The sequence below is a fragment of the Lissotriton helveticus genome, chromosome 1_2 (assembly GCF_964261635.1).
Source record: "Lissotriton helveticus chromosome 1_2, aLisHel1.1, whole genome shotgun sequence".
Classification (NCBI taxonomy): Eukaryota; Metazoa; Chordata; class Amphibia; order Caudata; family Salamandridae; genus Lissotriton; species Lissotriton helveticus.
In genome coordinates this window covers 325,118,580-325,132,444 of record NC_136058.1, presented here as the reverse complement: position 1 = coordinate 325,132,444, position 13,865 = coordinate 325,118,580, and the positions used below count along the sequence as shown (strand labels likewise).

The window sequence follows — 13,865 nt, the reverse complement described above, 5'->3', positions numbered from 1 at the left end:
AGGGGACAACCGGATTTGAACCAGGGACCTTTTGATCTGCAGTCAAATGCTCTACCACTGAGCTATATCCCCAGCTTTTCAGTAAAATCAGAATGACAAAATATCAGTACATATTGAAAGAGTGTGAGGATCATACTAAGTTGTGCCAGAAAGTACAACCTTGAAACTGTGGAACAGGAGAAGTAGCCCTTAACATTATTTATTAAAGGAAAACTGGATCATTTAAAAAACAGATTTATTTGTTTCATTGTTATTTTATTTGAATAGGCAGTGGTACATAGGACCAATGCCTCTACATACAATGATTGTTTTGAAACATTCTTAAAGTAGAAGAGGTTTTTACGGGACACCTTATCATTTGAGGATTGGTTACCACAATCACGGAGATGGTGATGGAGTATGATTGTTTTGGGCCAAATTATGGTGGAAAAACATTTCTACGTACCACTAAAATTCGGTATTTGGAAGGTGCACCCAAACACCCCTTTCGAATACCTTCCATTTAATACATCAGAAAAAGCCATTTTGCGTTTATCAATGGCCTGATTCTTCAGACCAGCCTTCTTGCAACTGCAATGATAGTTCGTACATCTTGCACGTAGGCAGAGCTTTTAAGGAGAAATTAAATAGTTCCTACATTGCACAAAAATGAAGTGCTTCAAACAAACACATACTTTGCATGCACAGAGAAGAGGTGGAATATATGTAAGACTGAAGACACAGGTGAATTGAGAAATAGATAGACTGCTTCGCTGCCAGGTTTTATACGCCATTTCTTCAGTGCAATACAAGAAAGCACCAAACAGTATAACAAAGTTGGCAATTGGTTTCATAGTCCATTCCCTTTGTTTAGTGCTGTGAAAGGAAGAGCCGAATTCCAAAATTGATCAATGATGTATCAGAAATTTCCCAAAGGGAATACCAAGCCGAGTGTTAAAAACTGCATTTACTCACAGGTTTTGAGCAGGAAACACTGAAATGCTATTAAAGTGCAATATCCAAGGGAACACTGACTCTGTCAAAGATGATCCAAATTGAATTGATGAAAAGTCCCAATGACAAACAACAGAATCAAAATAGGGTGAGGGGACACCAGGATGTGAACCAGGGACCTCTTGATCTGCAGTCAATATAGCTCTACCACTGAGCTATATCCCCAACTTTACAGTAAAATCAGAATGACAAAATATCAGTACATCATGAAAGAGTGAGTGGATCATACTAAGTTGTTCCGGAAAGTACTACCTTGAAACTGTGGAACAGGAGAAGTAGTCCTTAATATTATTTATTAAAGGAAAACTGGATCATTTAAAAAACAGATATTTGTTTCATTGTTATTTTATTTGAATAGGCAGTGGAACATAGGACCAATGCCTCTACATACAATGATTGTTTTGAAACATTCTTAAAGGCGAAAAGGTTTTTACGGGACACCTTATCATTTGAGGATTGGTTACCACAATCGCTGAGATGGTGATGAAGTATGATTGTTTTGGGCCAAATTATGGTGGAAAAACATTTCAATGTACCACTAAAATTCGGTATTTGGAAGGTACACCCAAACACCCCTTTCGAATACCTTCCATTTAATACATCAGAAAAAGCCATTTTGCTTTTGCAAATGGCCTGATTCTTCAGACCAGCCTTCTTGCAACTGCAATGATAGTTCGTACATCTTGCACGTAGGCAGAGCTTTTAAGGAGAAATTAAATAGTTCCTACGTTGCACAAAAATGAAGTGCTTCAAACAAACACATACTTTGCATGCACAGAGAAGAGGTGGAATACATGTAAGACTGAGGACACAGGTGAAATGAGAAATAGATTGACTGCTTCGTTGCCAAGTTTTATACGCCATTTCTTCAGTGCAATACAAGAAAGCACCAAACAGTATAACAAAGTTGTCAATTGGTGTCATAGTCCATTCCCTTTGTTTAGTGCTGTGAAAGGAAGAGCCGAATTCCAAAATTGATCAATGATGTTTCAGAAATTTCCCAAAGGGAATACCAAGCCGAGTGTTAAAAACTGCCTTTACTCACAGGTTTTGAGCAGGAAACACTGAAATGCTATTAAAGTGCAATATCTAAGGGAACACTGACTCTGTCAAAGATGATCCAAATGGAATTGATGAAAAGTCCCAATTACAAACAACAGAATCAAAATAGGGTGAGGGGACACCCAGATTCGAACCAGGGACCTTTTGATCTGCAGTCAAATGCTCTACCACTGAGCTATATCCCCAGCTTTTCAGTAAAATCAGAATGACAAAATATCAGTACATCATGAAAGAGTGTGAGGATCATACTAAGTTGTGCCAGAAAGTACAACCTTGAAACTGTGGAACAGGAGAAGTAGTCCTTAATATTATTTATTAAAGGAAAACTGGATCATTTAAAAAACAGATATTTGTTTCATTGTTATTTTATTTGAATAGGCAGTCGTACATTGGACCAATGCCTCTACATACAATGATTGTTTTGAAACATTCTTAAAGGGGAAGAGGTTTTTACGGGACAACTTATCATTTGAGGATTGGTTACCACAATCACTGAGATGGTGATGAAGTATGATTGTTTTGGCCAAATTATGGTGGAAAAACATTTCTACGTACCACTACAATTCGGTATTTGGAAGGTACACCCAAACACCCCTTTCGAATACCTTCCATTTAATACATCAGAAAAAGCCATTTTGCGTTTGCAAATGGCCTGATTCTTCAGACCAGCCTTCTTGCAACTGCAATGATAGTTCGTACATCTTGCACGTAGGCAGAGCATTTAAGGAGAAATTAAATAGTTCCTACGTTGCCCAAAAATGAAGTGCTTCAAACAAACACATACTTTGCATGCACAGAGACGAGGTGGAATATATGTAAGACTGAAGACACAGGTGAAATGAGAAATAGATTGACTGCTTCGCTGCCAAGTTTTATACGCCATTTCTTCAGTGCAATACAAGAAAGCACCAAACAGTATAACAAAGTTGTCAATTGGTTTCATAGTCCATTCTCTTTGTTTAGTGCTGTGAAAGGAAGAGCCGAATTCCAAAATTGATCAATGATGTTTCAGAAATTTCCCAAAGGGAATACCAAGCCGAGTGTTTAAAACTGCATTTACTCACAAGTTTTGAGCAGGAAACACTGAAATGCTATTAAAGTGCAATATCCAAGGGAACACTGACTCTGTCAAAGATGATCCAAATGGAATTGATGAAAAGTACCAATTACAAACAACAGAATCAAAATAGGGTGAGGGGACACCCGGATTTGAACCAGCGACCTCTTGATCTGTAGTCAAATGCTCTACCACTGAGCTATATCCCCAGCTTTTCAGTAAAATCAGAATGATAAAATATCAGTACATCATGAAAGAGTGTGAGGATCATACTAAGTTGTGCCAGAAAGTACAACCTTGAAACTGTGGAACAGGAGAAGTAGTCCTTAATATTATTTATTAAAGGAAAACTGGATCATTTAAAAACAGATTTATTTGTTTCATTGTTATTTGATTTGAATAGGCAGTAGTACATAGGACCAATGCCTCTACATACAATGATTGTTTTGAAACATTCTTAAAGGGGAAGAGGTTTTTACGGGACACCTTATCATTTGAGGATTGGTTACCACAATCACTGACATGGTGATGAAGTATGATTGTTTTGGGCCAAATTATGGTGGAAAAACATTTCTACGTACCACTACAATTCGGTATTTGGAAGGTACACCCAAACACCCCTTTCGAATACCTTGCATTTAATACATCAGAAAAAAGCCATTTTGCGTTTGCAAATGGCCTGATTCTTCAGACCAGCCTTCTTGCAACTGCAATGATAGTTCGTGCATCTTGCACGTAGGCAGAGCTTTAAAGGAGAAATTAAATAGTTCCTATGTTGCACAAAAATGAAGTGCTTCAAACAAACACATACTTTGCATGCACAGAGAAGAGGTGGAATATATGTAAGACTGAAGACACAGGTGAAATGAGAAATAGATTGACTGCTTCGCTGCCAAGTTTTATACGCCATTTCTTCAGTGTAATACAAGAAAGCACCAAACAGTATAACAAAGTTGTCAATTGGTTTCATAGTCCATTCCCTTTGTTTAGTGCTGTGAAAGGAAGAGCCGAATTCCAAAATTGATCAATGATGTTTCAGAAATTTCCCAAAGGGAATACCAAGCCGAGTGTTAAAAACTGCATTTACTCACAGGTTTTGAGCAGGAAACACTGAAATGCTATTAAAGTGCAATATCCAAGGGAACACTGACTCTGTCAAAGATGATCCAAATGGAATTGATGAAAAGTCCCAATTACAAACAACAGAATCAAAATATGGTGAGGGGACGCCCGGAGTTGAACCAGGGACCTCTTGATCTGCAGTCAAATGCTCTACCACTGAGCTATATCCCCAACTTTTCAGTAAAATCAGAATGACAAAATATCAGTACATCATGAAAGAGTGTGAGGATCAATCTAAGTTGTGCCACAAAGTACAACCTTGAAACTGTGGAACAGGAGAAGTAGTCCTTAATATTATTTATTAAAGGAAAACTGGATCATTTAAAAAATAGATATTTGTTTCATTGTTATTTTATTTGAATAGGCAGTCGTACATTGGACCAATGCTACTACATACAATGATTGTTTTGAAACATTCTTAAAGGGGAAGAGGTTTTTACGGGACAACTTATCATTTGAGGATTGGTTACCACAATCACTGAGATGGTGATGAAGTATGATTGTGTTTGCCAAATTATGGTGGAAAAACATTTCTACGTACCACTACAATTCGGTATTTGGAAGGTACACCCAAACACCCCTTTCGAATACCTTCCATTTAATACATCAGAAAAAGCCATTTTGCGTTTGCAAATGGCCTGATTCTTCAGACCAGCCTTCTTGCAACTGCAATGATAGTTCGTACATCTTGCACGTAGGCAGAGCATTTAAGGAGAAATTAAATAGTTCCTACGTTGCCCAAAAATGAAGTGCTTCAAACAAACACATACTTTGCATGCACAGAGACGAGGTGGAATATATGTAAGACTGAAGACACAGGTGAAAGGAGAAATAGATTGACTGCTTCGCTGCCAAGTTTTATACGCCATTTCTTCAGTGCAATACAAGAAAGCACCAAACAGTATAACAAAGTTGTCAATTGGTTTCATAGTCCATTCTCTTTGTTTAGTGCTGTGAAAGGAAGAGCCGAATTCCAAAATTGATCAATGATGTTTCAGAAATTTCCCAAAGGGAATACCAAGCCGAGTGTTTAAAACTGCATTTACTCACAAGTTTTGAGCAGGAAACACTGAAATGCTATTAAAGTGCAATATCCAAGGGAACACTGACTCTGTCAAAGATGATCCAAATGGAATTGTTGAAAAGTACCAATTACAAACAACAGAATCAAAATAGGGTGAGGGGACACCCGGATTTGAACCAGCGACCTCTTGATCTGTAGTCAAATGCTCTACCACTGAGCTATATCCCCAGCTTTTCAGTAAAATCAGAATGACAAAATATCAGTACATCATGAAAGAGTGTGAGGATCATACTAAGTTGTGCCAGAAAGTACAAACTTGAAACTGTGGAACAGGAGAAGTAGTCCTTAATATTATTTATTAAAGGAAAACTGGATCATTTAAAAACAGATTTATTTGTTTCATTGTTATTTGATTTGAATAGGCAGTGGTACATAGGACCAATGCCTCTACATACAATGATTGTTTTGAAACATTCTTAAAGGGGAAGAGGTTTTTACGGGACACCTTATCATTTGAGGATTGGTTACCACAATCACTGACATGGTGATGAAGTATGATTGTTTTGGGCCAAATTATGGTGGAAAAACATTTCTACGTACCACTACAATTCGGTATTTGGAAGGTACACCCAAACACCCCTTTCGAATACCTTGCATTTAATACATCAGAAAAAAGCCATTTTGCGTTTGCAAATGGCCTGATTCTTCAGACCAGCCTTCTTGCAACTGCAATGATAGTTTGTGCATCTTGCACGTAGGCAGAGCTTTAAAGGAGAAATTAAATAGTTCCTATGTTGCACAAAAATGAAGTGCTTCAAACAAACACATACTTTGCATGCACAGAGAAGAGGTGGAATATATGTAAGACTGAAGACACAGGTGAAATGAGAAATAGATTTGTAGTGTAGCTCCTATTTTCCCAATAGGCTCTGCGCATTGGAATAGTACCTACAGCAGTAAAGGCCTAGGCCAGACGTTAACTAGGTCTACTACTGTCGATGCTAGACTTAATTTTTGGGTTTGCCAGCTAAGCTCAGAGTTCGCTAGAAACTTTCTCGAATGTTCAAGGAAGGATTAACTCCCCTGATTAGACAAGAAGGGATTTAGTTTCTGACAACCATAGAACATGACAACTTTGCTCTCCCCTAATCAAGAGTCAATCTCAAGAGTCATGTGAGCACAAGGCAATTATTTTACTCAGTCAGTACGTGCATTCTTAGTCTCATCAGAATGTAGAGAAAAGGAAGAGACGGGCGTGTTCAATAAAAGATGTTATTTATTGATCAGTCTCTTTTCTCGTACAAGAGAAATGGATCGATATTATTGCAATACTTATAGTTAAGTAAAGTGCATACATTAAAAGCAATAGTATAAAATAATACTGTAAAAACATTGATATGGTTTCTGAGCCATATGATGTTTTAAAATGATTAAAATATATTTACATACACATATACATTTGACTAAACGTGCTCAACTGGTGTTTCTAAATACGCCTACCCCGTGTACCTGACCTAAGTCTAATACGTGGGCGGGAATAGAAAGTTACAGTTTAAGTTAAGTTTGTTTTTGCCAAGTGAATAACTAAAGAATTCTCTAAGAGGGGTTATTCAGTTCTGTACCTGGAATTTAGGATGAATGAGGAATGGTATCTCTTTCTCTGCTCTCGATATTCCAGGCTGCCTGCGAGGGCTGCCCAGAAGCGCCGGTGCTGGGTCTCTCGGCTTGAGATAGCAGCGCGTCTCTCAGCGCGTCAGGAAGGCGGGGCTGCTGCCTGCGGGGTCTGCTTCTGCTCTCGGCTTCGGCAAGTATGGCTGCTCCGTCTTGTCACCACGCGTGTGTTTTGCATAGGGCAAGGTCGGCAATATTTATACCTTAAAGGTGCCGGGATTGACGTAAGGATGGACATAGGTACGTCAATAAAGATGTCATACGACTTGCTCGTTAGCACATTCTTTACTAAAGTTCTCTGTGAAATCAAAACAATGGCCGCACGGATTATCCAGGTTGTCATAGGTTTGATTTGTTATGAGAACGTCGTATGCCTTATCAGGGGCTGGAGGAATGTCGCTTGTCTAATTAGATCTCAAGCGTTATGACCTAATCAGATAACACGTTCCTGTGCCGTAGTGTGACTGCGTCAGATAACGGTATCTGCATCATGGGGGATTTCTTGCCTCATGGGCTGACTGTTAGTTAACTAGCTAGGTAGTTTAACCAGAATAGGGTCAGGAATAGGGGGATCGATTCAGAACCTATAGAAATACACGACACCCACTCCACGCTAACTATGGTCATATCTACTAATCTATGCATAGTATAACATAGTACAACATACTATAGAGTATAGTGTATACCTTACCACCCCAAAATACATAAATGCATTTTGAAATTTTCAAATATACTGAAAAATTGCAGTCATATATATTGTATGCACTTAAGCTATGAATTAAATGCAAAAGTAAACACGCATTGTTATGCATTATTGCTTGTTGGTATATGAGAAATACACATGAAATGGCTCTTAATATGGCTATACAGAAAAAAAGTCGAAACCATTTCATCACATAAAATATAGTGTGAACATACCAGCGGGCAGCTAAAGTCTATATAAAGTCTATAAAGTATCTAAAAAAATAGAAATCTTAGTTCTCTAGGAATAGTTTCTTACTTTAAGCAGAAGGTCAGTGTCCCGGGGAAAAAATATATAGAAAAATATTTTAAGGGCTTGCTGAAAAAGGTTGCTGTCCGTGAACTGGATTGTAATTGTTCATGTGACTTTATTTTTTAAGTTGAAGGCCGGATTCAGGGAACGCCGTGTGCGAGTTTACTCAAAAGTCTCTATTTCTGTTCCGGAGAGAACATCATATCATTCAGGCTTTCGAAAAAACTGTCAACAGCTTCATGGGAAAGTTCCACTAAGTCGGAAATAGGGGTAACCATGCATTCATGCGCATGATTGTCTGCATTGACATTCTGATTTGCATTGCTGACAGAAGGTCGTACCTGTTCGATGTTGCTTTCATCTTGAACTTCACTACTCTTCAATCGCAGTGGTGAAGATTCCAGGAATGCCGTCATCAGAATTGGCAGCCTTTGAGGGCAGCACAAAGCGTGAACCTTGGTAGGAACCAGCAGTGTATCTGCATCCACCGGCGCATCCGATTGTAGTGTCAGACAGGTGTCTAACACGCATTCTTCTCCGCATAGCAGACACCTTAGTACAGGTAAAACACACCTTTGCCACATTGGTCGAAATGATAGAAACCAAGTCATGTTCAGGTCTCTAAGCCGGGAGAGTCCCAGGATTTTTGATATCCGGTCCCGGTATCCAATGGCTAGGATCGTATCTTCCATTGTCGCGAGAGTTTGATCTGTGACATGGGTTGCCATAACGAAAAATAAGGACTAGGAATAGGATTCCTGCAATTAGTCCCAGGATCAAGGGAAGTCCGCCAAAAATCGAATGGACGAAATCTGGAAAAATACCCAGTATGGCTTTGAATGGTGTTAATGCCATCGAAAATACTGTCTTAAATACCTTTGAGACCCCAGTGGTATCAGAAATATTTAAGATTTCGCTCAGGATTTCCGCGAAATGTACGGGGGAATTGGTTGATAATAATGTATGTATCTCTGCAGTCGTCCTTGCGACTTGTAGATCATACGTTTCTTTTGATGACGTGAGCCTTGTAGGCGTCTGAAGAAGCACTGTTTTCATTCTGCTTAAAGTGTCTATTCGAATAGAAGTAATTTTCAAACCGGGCCATGCCCTTGCCTCCCTGTCTGGAAAGGAGCTGGGGAACAAAGAACGTCCACAGCACTTGACCTTCGCCGTCGTAGTGACGAGATAAGGAGTCCCGGGCATAAGACTACAACATCTGCGGTCTACAATAAGAATGTAACTCCCATTATAGAGTCTTTGAAAGAATGGTTCTATTTCAGTTGCAGGTGCGCCTTGCTGGTGACATGAAAGGTTGTATGAATTCCCTTCACAGGCTCCGTGCAAACTAATACCGTTACACAGAAGCGTGCCGCTTAGTGACATAGCACAATTGTTGCCACTAAGAAACACTTTCTGTCCTTTGTTACTGACACATGCATGTGAATAGGGCAGGTTCCAAGTTGTTTTAAGGTACCCCTTTCCCAATTTCTCGTACATGCCAGCCTGTATATATTTTTGGCAGTATTGAAACCTGAAGGTTGAGATTGGAATATTTATGATTCCGTGGATTATCCATTCACTGACAGGTCGTTCTGACATTGTCAACGGTAATCTTTCTAGTTTTTCAATGCTCAAGATTGTATAATCAGCACCCTTCTGCGCCATACCGATTTGTCTATCAGTAAGGTTAAAGATTTGGAATAGTGACGTAGTGTTGATTAAACGCCAAGGCACATAGCCTGAACGCAGATTTTGTAACGTCCAGCCAAGCTGTACGATAGAACGCAATTGTGACTGACCATGTTGTAATAACAGTAAGTCTTGCGATAATATATCGATTGCTGAAGACACAATGCTGTCCAATGAAAATATTCTGGAGGACAGAGTCATTAACCCATTGTCCACTACAGAAAGTGATTTTTCCAAATTAATACGATCAATTTCACGTATTCTCTCTGCTGTTTCAATTTGAGTAACCTTCCAGGCCTCATTGTATGCTGCATATACAGAGGCTGCTATGAAACGCTTTTGACGCTGTTTGCGTGGTCCCATTATGAAATCACGCAAGTCAGCACCATCAGTAAGTAAAGTTAGGTGTTGCTTAATTTCAGGCAGTGTGGAAGACTGTAGCCATTGAAGGCATAATTTGCCCACACTGTAGGTTGTTATTATCCCTGGGTGATGTCTTTGGGGATATCTAGGGTCTGGCCTGGTCATTTTGAAACCCTGTGTTTTATTCAGGAATCTATCTTGACAGTTATTAGTATCTGTGGGCCAGATCAACCATTGTTTCCAATCAGGATGTGTTCTGTTTTGGTTAAGTATATGGTTTATGTCTATTCCTTCATCTGTATCAGAGTTATTGCTAAACATTGTTGGCTTTGGAATAGACGGGTTATTTAAATCTTTGATTTTGGCTAAGCCAAGACAGGTGGTTTGTTGAACAGTGTCATTTAAAAATATCATTTGTTCTGGGATCATGCAGGCTCTAAACAAAGCTTCTATACCCTGTACTTGCCATTCTTTTGTACCCCAAACACTTTTCAAATCAACATTTTTGTCCCAATAATCGAATCCAAAAGTATTCATTTTTTCAAAGAATGAATCAGAATAAATCAATTTTGTGTTGGTTATCATGGTTTTGGTCCCTGTCTTGTTTGACAATTTATAATAAAATGTTTCAGCATTACTAGTGTTAAAACCTTGAAAGTATGAATATTTGTCATAAACGGTTCTAGAGCTCCCTTTTGGAGGTGTAGCACAATGTTCCCATTGATTAAAATTTAAAACATTTCTAGGTTGTGCAGATTTATGCAAGAAATGGTTACCATAGTGGTTATAGCAATACATACTATCATAATTTGTAGAACCTTGCAAATAATCATGTTTTGTAAATTTAGCAGACATTACTAAGTCAGACATCATATTGTTTATACTTTCAAAGTCCCAATCATCAGCAAATGAGTTTGGTTTTGCAAAGTCACTCAAAGAGATCTTAATTTGGTGTGGATATTTCAGGATCTCGACCGGACCATAAATTTCATAGTCAGTGTTGTCCCAGGCTACCCCACCAGGTATTGGAATTGCTGTGAAGTTGGCTGAAGAAAGTTCTGAAGAAAGTTCTCGTTTCTCGACGTGTGAAGATGTGTGTGGTTTGAGGACCAAGTTGATGTTCTGACTTGCTGTGTCCATTTTAGCATATTTTCCCTCAATGAAGCGTCCCAAAGTAAATACCATGATGAGCCAAAGTATGAGGATAAATGCACCAAAACCCACCCAAAATTCAATCCATGGGGAAACCAGATATGTTTCTTTTAGTTGTTTCAAAAGTTCCTTCGCTTTGTCTTTAAAGGATTTTGATGATGGCTGTGTCTTTTGTTCGCTGAAGCCTTCAGAGGAATCATCGAAGTTGATGAAGTAACCGGATGCAGTTCTGTCAATTGTTCCAATTGGTTCAGGATTTTTGTTTCTTGCATTTTCACTTGGTACTTCAGTATAGATTGGTGTGTCTCTGCTAAATGTCTTTATTTGGGTTTTCAGAGGTCTAAGTTCTATTGCATTGTTGCATAGTCCTTGTTGTTCTTCTGTAGGCGTTTCGAATGTGATGAGCCTCTTTGTTAGGACCTCTGTACTGGTAGCAAACCTTGGTGTTCTGCTACTTATTGGGAGTCCACTTGGCCTACTGTTTGTTATCAGCCACATGTTGTGGTTTTACCAGGTCGATGGATACAACTCGGTTCTCCTTTTTTCCAGCAAGTGGCGGTAGTACAACTGATCTTGTCCCGTTGACAGACAAGACAGGAACTGCTTTTCTGTAAGAAGGCCCAAATTCCTTCTTTACCGCGATCTTCTCCCTGACTAGATCCCCGACTTTTGGAATCCAGACAGGTCTTGCTGGGACAGGTGGTGATTCTTCAGTGGTTGTTGGCTGTTGTTTCAACTGTATGTTGCTCAAGTCTTTCCTTTTTTTGGTTAAGTCCTGCAAAATAGCCAAACGGTCTTTGACATCAAAGCTTTTTTCTGTTACCACTGAAGTCTGACTATCAAGGTCAGAGATCAACATCCTAGTTCCGAATAATAATTTGTACGGACTGAATCCCTTCAGAGAATTTCTTGGCAAGTTATTTAGACTACGTTGGACACTTATTAGATGTTTGACCCACCCAGCTCCCGAACCTAATATCCTTTCTATTATAGATTGCTTTCTGTCTTGGTTTTTTCTTTACACCATCCCATACCCTCAGGAAGGAAGTGAGAAGATTCCCGCTGGGCTGTGCTCATTTGGCCATTCTTTCCCCCCCCAGGCTGGATTGCCTGAGAAAAAGAAAAAAAAATGGTCGAACGTAGCATGCTCTTAGCGTATATGCCATTTAGACTCGCAAATCTTGTATAACAGTCCGGACGTCAGCTGAGTGCTGTGGATCTACATTATAAGTGGGAACTAGCCTGTATATGTTAATCGCAAGCCATTCTTTTTGCTGGTAATATTATCTGCCTTGATACGACGAGGTATTAAATTGCTTCTCTCCCCACTGCGATCTCTGTTGCAGTTTGGGCAGTTTTTTACAAAGATGGTAAGATGGAGGCTCATGCCTGGCCACCAGTACCGTGATTGTAAATCTTCCAGAGAATCTTTTAATTTAAGGTGTCTGTGACCCTCGCCCATGTGTGCGTCTGCGATTAACAAGTTTCTCCTGTCCATGTTTGGAATCACTCTATCCCCCACTCCAGGGATTCGAGCAAAAGGGACGGAGTTTGCATCGATTATGTATGTATAATTGAGTGGATAGTTGATCGGTAACGCTGAGCAGTCGCCTTTTGATGACGTTTTCACCGCCAGCAATGTTTCACCGTCAATATATTTTAATGTACGCTTTTTTCGATCTACGGGAGCCGATTTAGTGGCTGCCGCTGCGGCTGTCTCAGCCAATGAATTCCCCACAACGTGAACGCCATCACGTTGATGACTCAGTGAGTGAGTCACGTGAGTCTTTGGTAGTTCTTTCTTCAAAAGAGCTACTTGTTCCCAGAGAAGTCTCTGCTTTATTGGTGCATCTGTGTCATCTTTGTAACCGTTCTGAATCCATGTCTGCAAATCCTTGTTATATGCTTTGACGCAGAAATATGAATCTGACACTATAAGTGTCGGGAATTCGCGATCCGCATTATCTAGCGCCATTATCAAAGCTATTATTTCAGTTTGCAGTTCTGAATTTGTTTCTACTGAGTGTGATTTTGTTAATAGAGGTCTTAGTTTACCTCCGCGCCACACTTCTTTTGTGATCTCACATGTGGGATTGTATGCATGTTCTCCCCAAACGGAGGGTTGAGCATGTCCGTCTGTATAGATTACACAGGCGTAATGTCGTAGAGGCAGAATGTCGATTGGCAGAGGGTACGTCCTTTCATATTTTAGATTTTTTAATTCTTCTAGTTCTGGATCAAAGAAGTAGTGTACTTTGTCCGTTGTGATTGAATTTACCCATTGTAACCATTCTGGATCCAATGTTGTTGTTGGTAAATTACACGGTGTTGTTAATGCCTCAAAGGCTGATTCAGCTGTTCTGACTGTGATATGTCTACCGTCAGCTATGTCTTTTTCTCTAGCTATTGCGGTTTGAACTGCTTGAACAATTTTTCCTTTGTTGCTGAATCTCTGTTCAGCTTTTGTGTACAAGTGTGATCTGAATGCAATTGGTACCTTTTCTCCCTCATTAGAGGTCAGGTATGTGAATCCGCATCTCCCTGGGATGACTCGGATCACAAGGTTGCGTGTATTATCACGTGTTTCTAATTTTGTCTTAATTAGCATGTCTGTTTGTAAGGATCTCAAAATTTCTGTGTGTGTTTGAGTCCAATTGGATCTTTTAAAGTCTGGTTTAATTAGATCATAAAGGGGTTTGACCCTTTCTGCGTAATTTGCAATGTAAGTTCTTCCGAAA

At 39.5% G+C, this 13,865-nt stretch overlaps 4 non-coding genes across 4 annotated transcripts; all 4 read right to left on the bottom strand.

The window, feature by feature from the left end:
• Positions 1–72, bottom strand: TRNAC-GCA (transfer RNA cysteine (anticodon GCA)). The gene has a single exon. It is a non-coding gene; the product is annotated as a tRNA-Cys (tRNA).
• Positions 73–2,168: 2,096 nt separating this feature from the next.
• TRNAC-GCA (transfer RNA cysteine (anticodon GCA)) lies at positions 2,169–2,240 on the bottom strand. Its single transcript has one exon. It is a non-coding gene; the product is annotated as a tRNA-Cys (tRNA).
• Positions 2,241–3,249: 1,009 nt separating this feature from the next.
• On the bottom strand, positions 3,250–3,321 carry TRNAC-ACA (transfer RNA cysteine (anticodon ACA)). Its single transcript has one exon. It is a non-coding gene; the product is annotated as a tRNA-Cys (tRNA).
• Positions 3,322–5,414: 2,093 nt separating this feature from the next.
• Positions 5,415–5,486, bottom strand: TRNAC-ACA (transfer RNA cysteine (anticodon ACA)). Its single transcript has one exon. It is a non-coding gene; the product is annotated as a tRNA-Cys (tRNA).
• Positions 5,487–13,865: the final 8,379 nt, after the last annotated feature.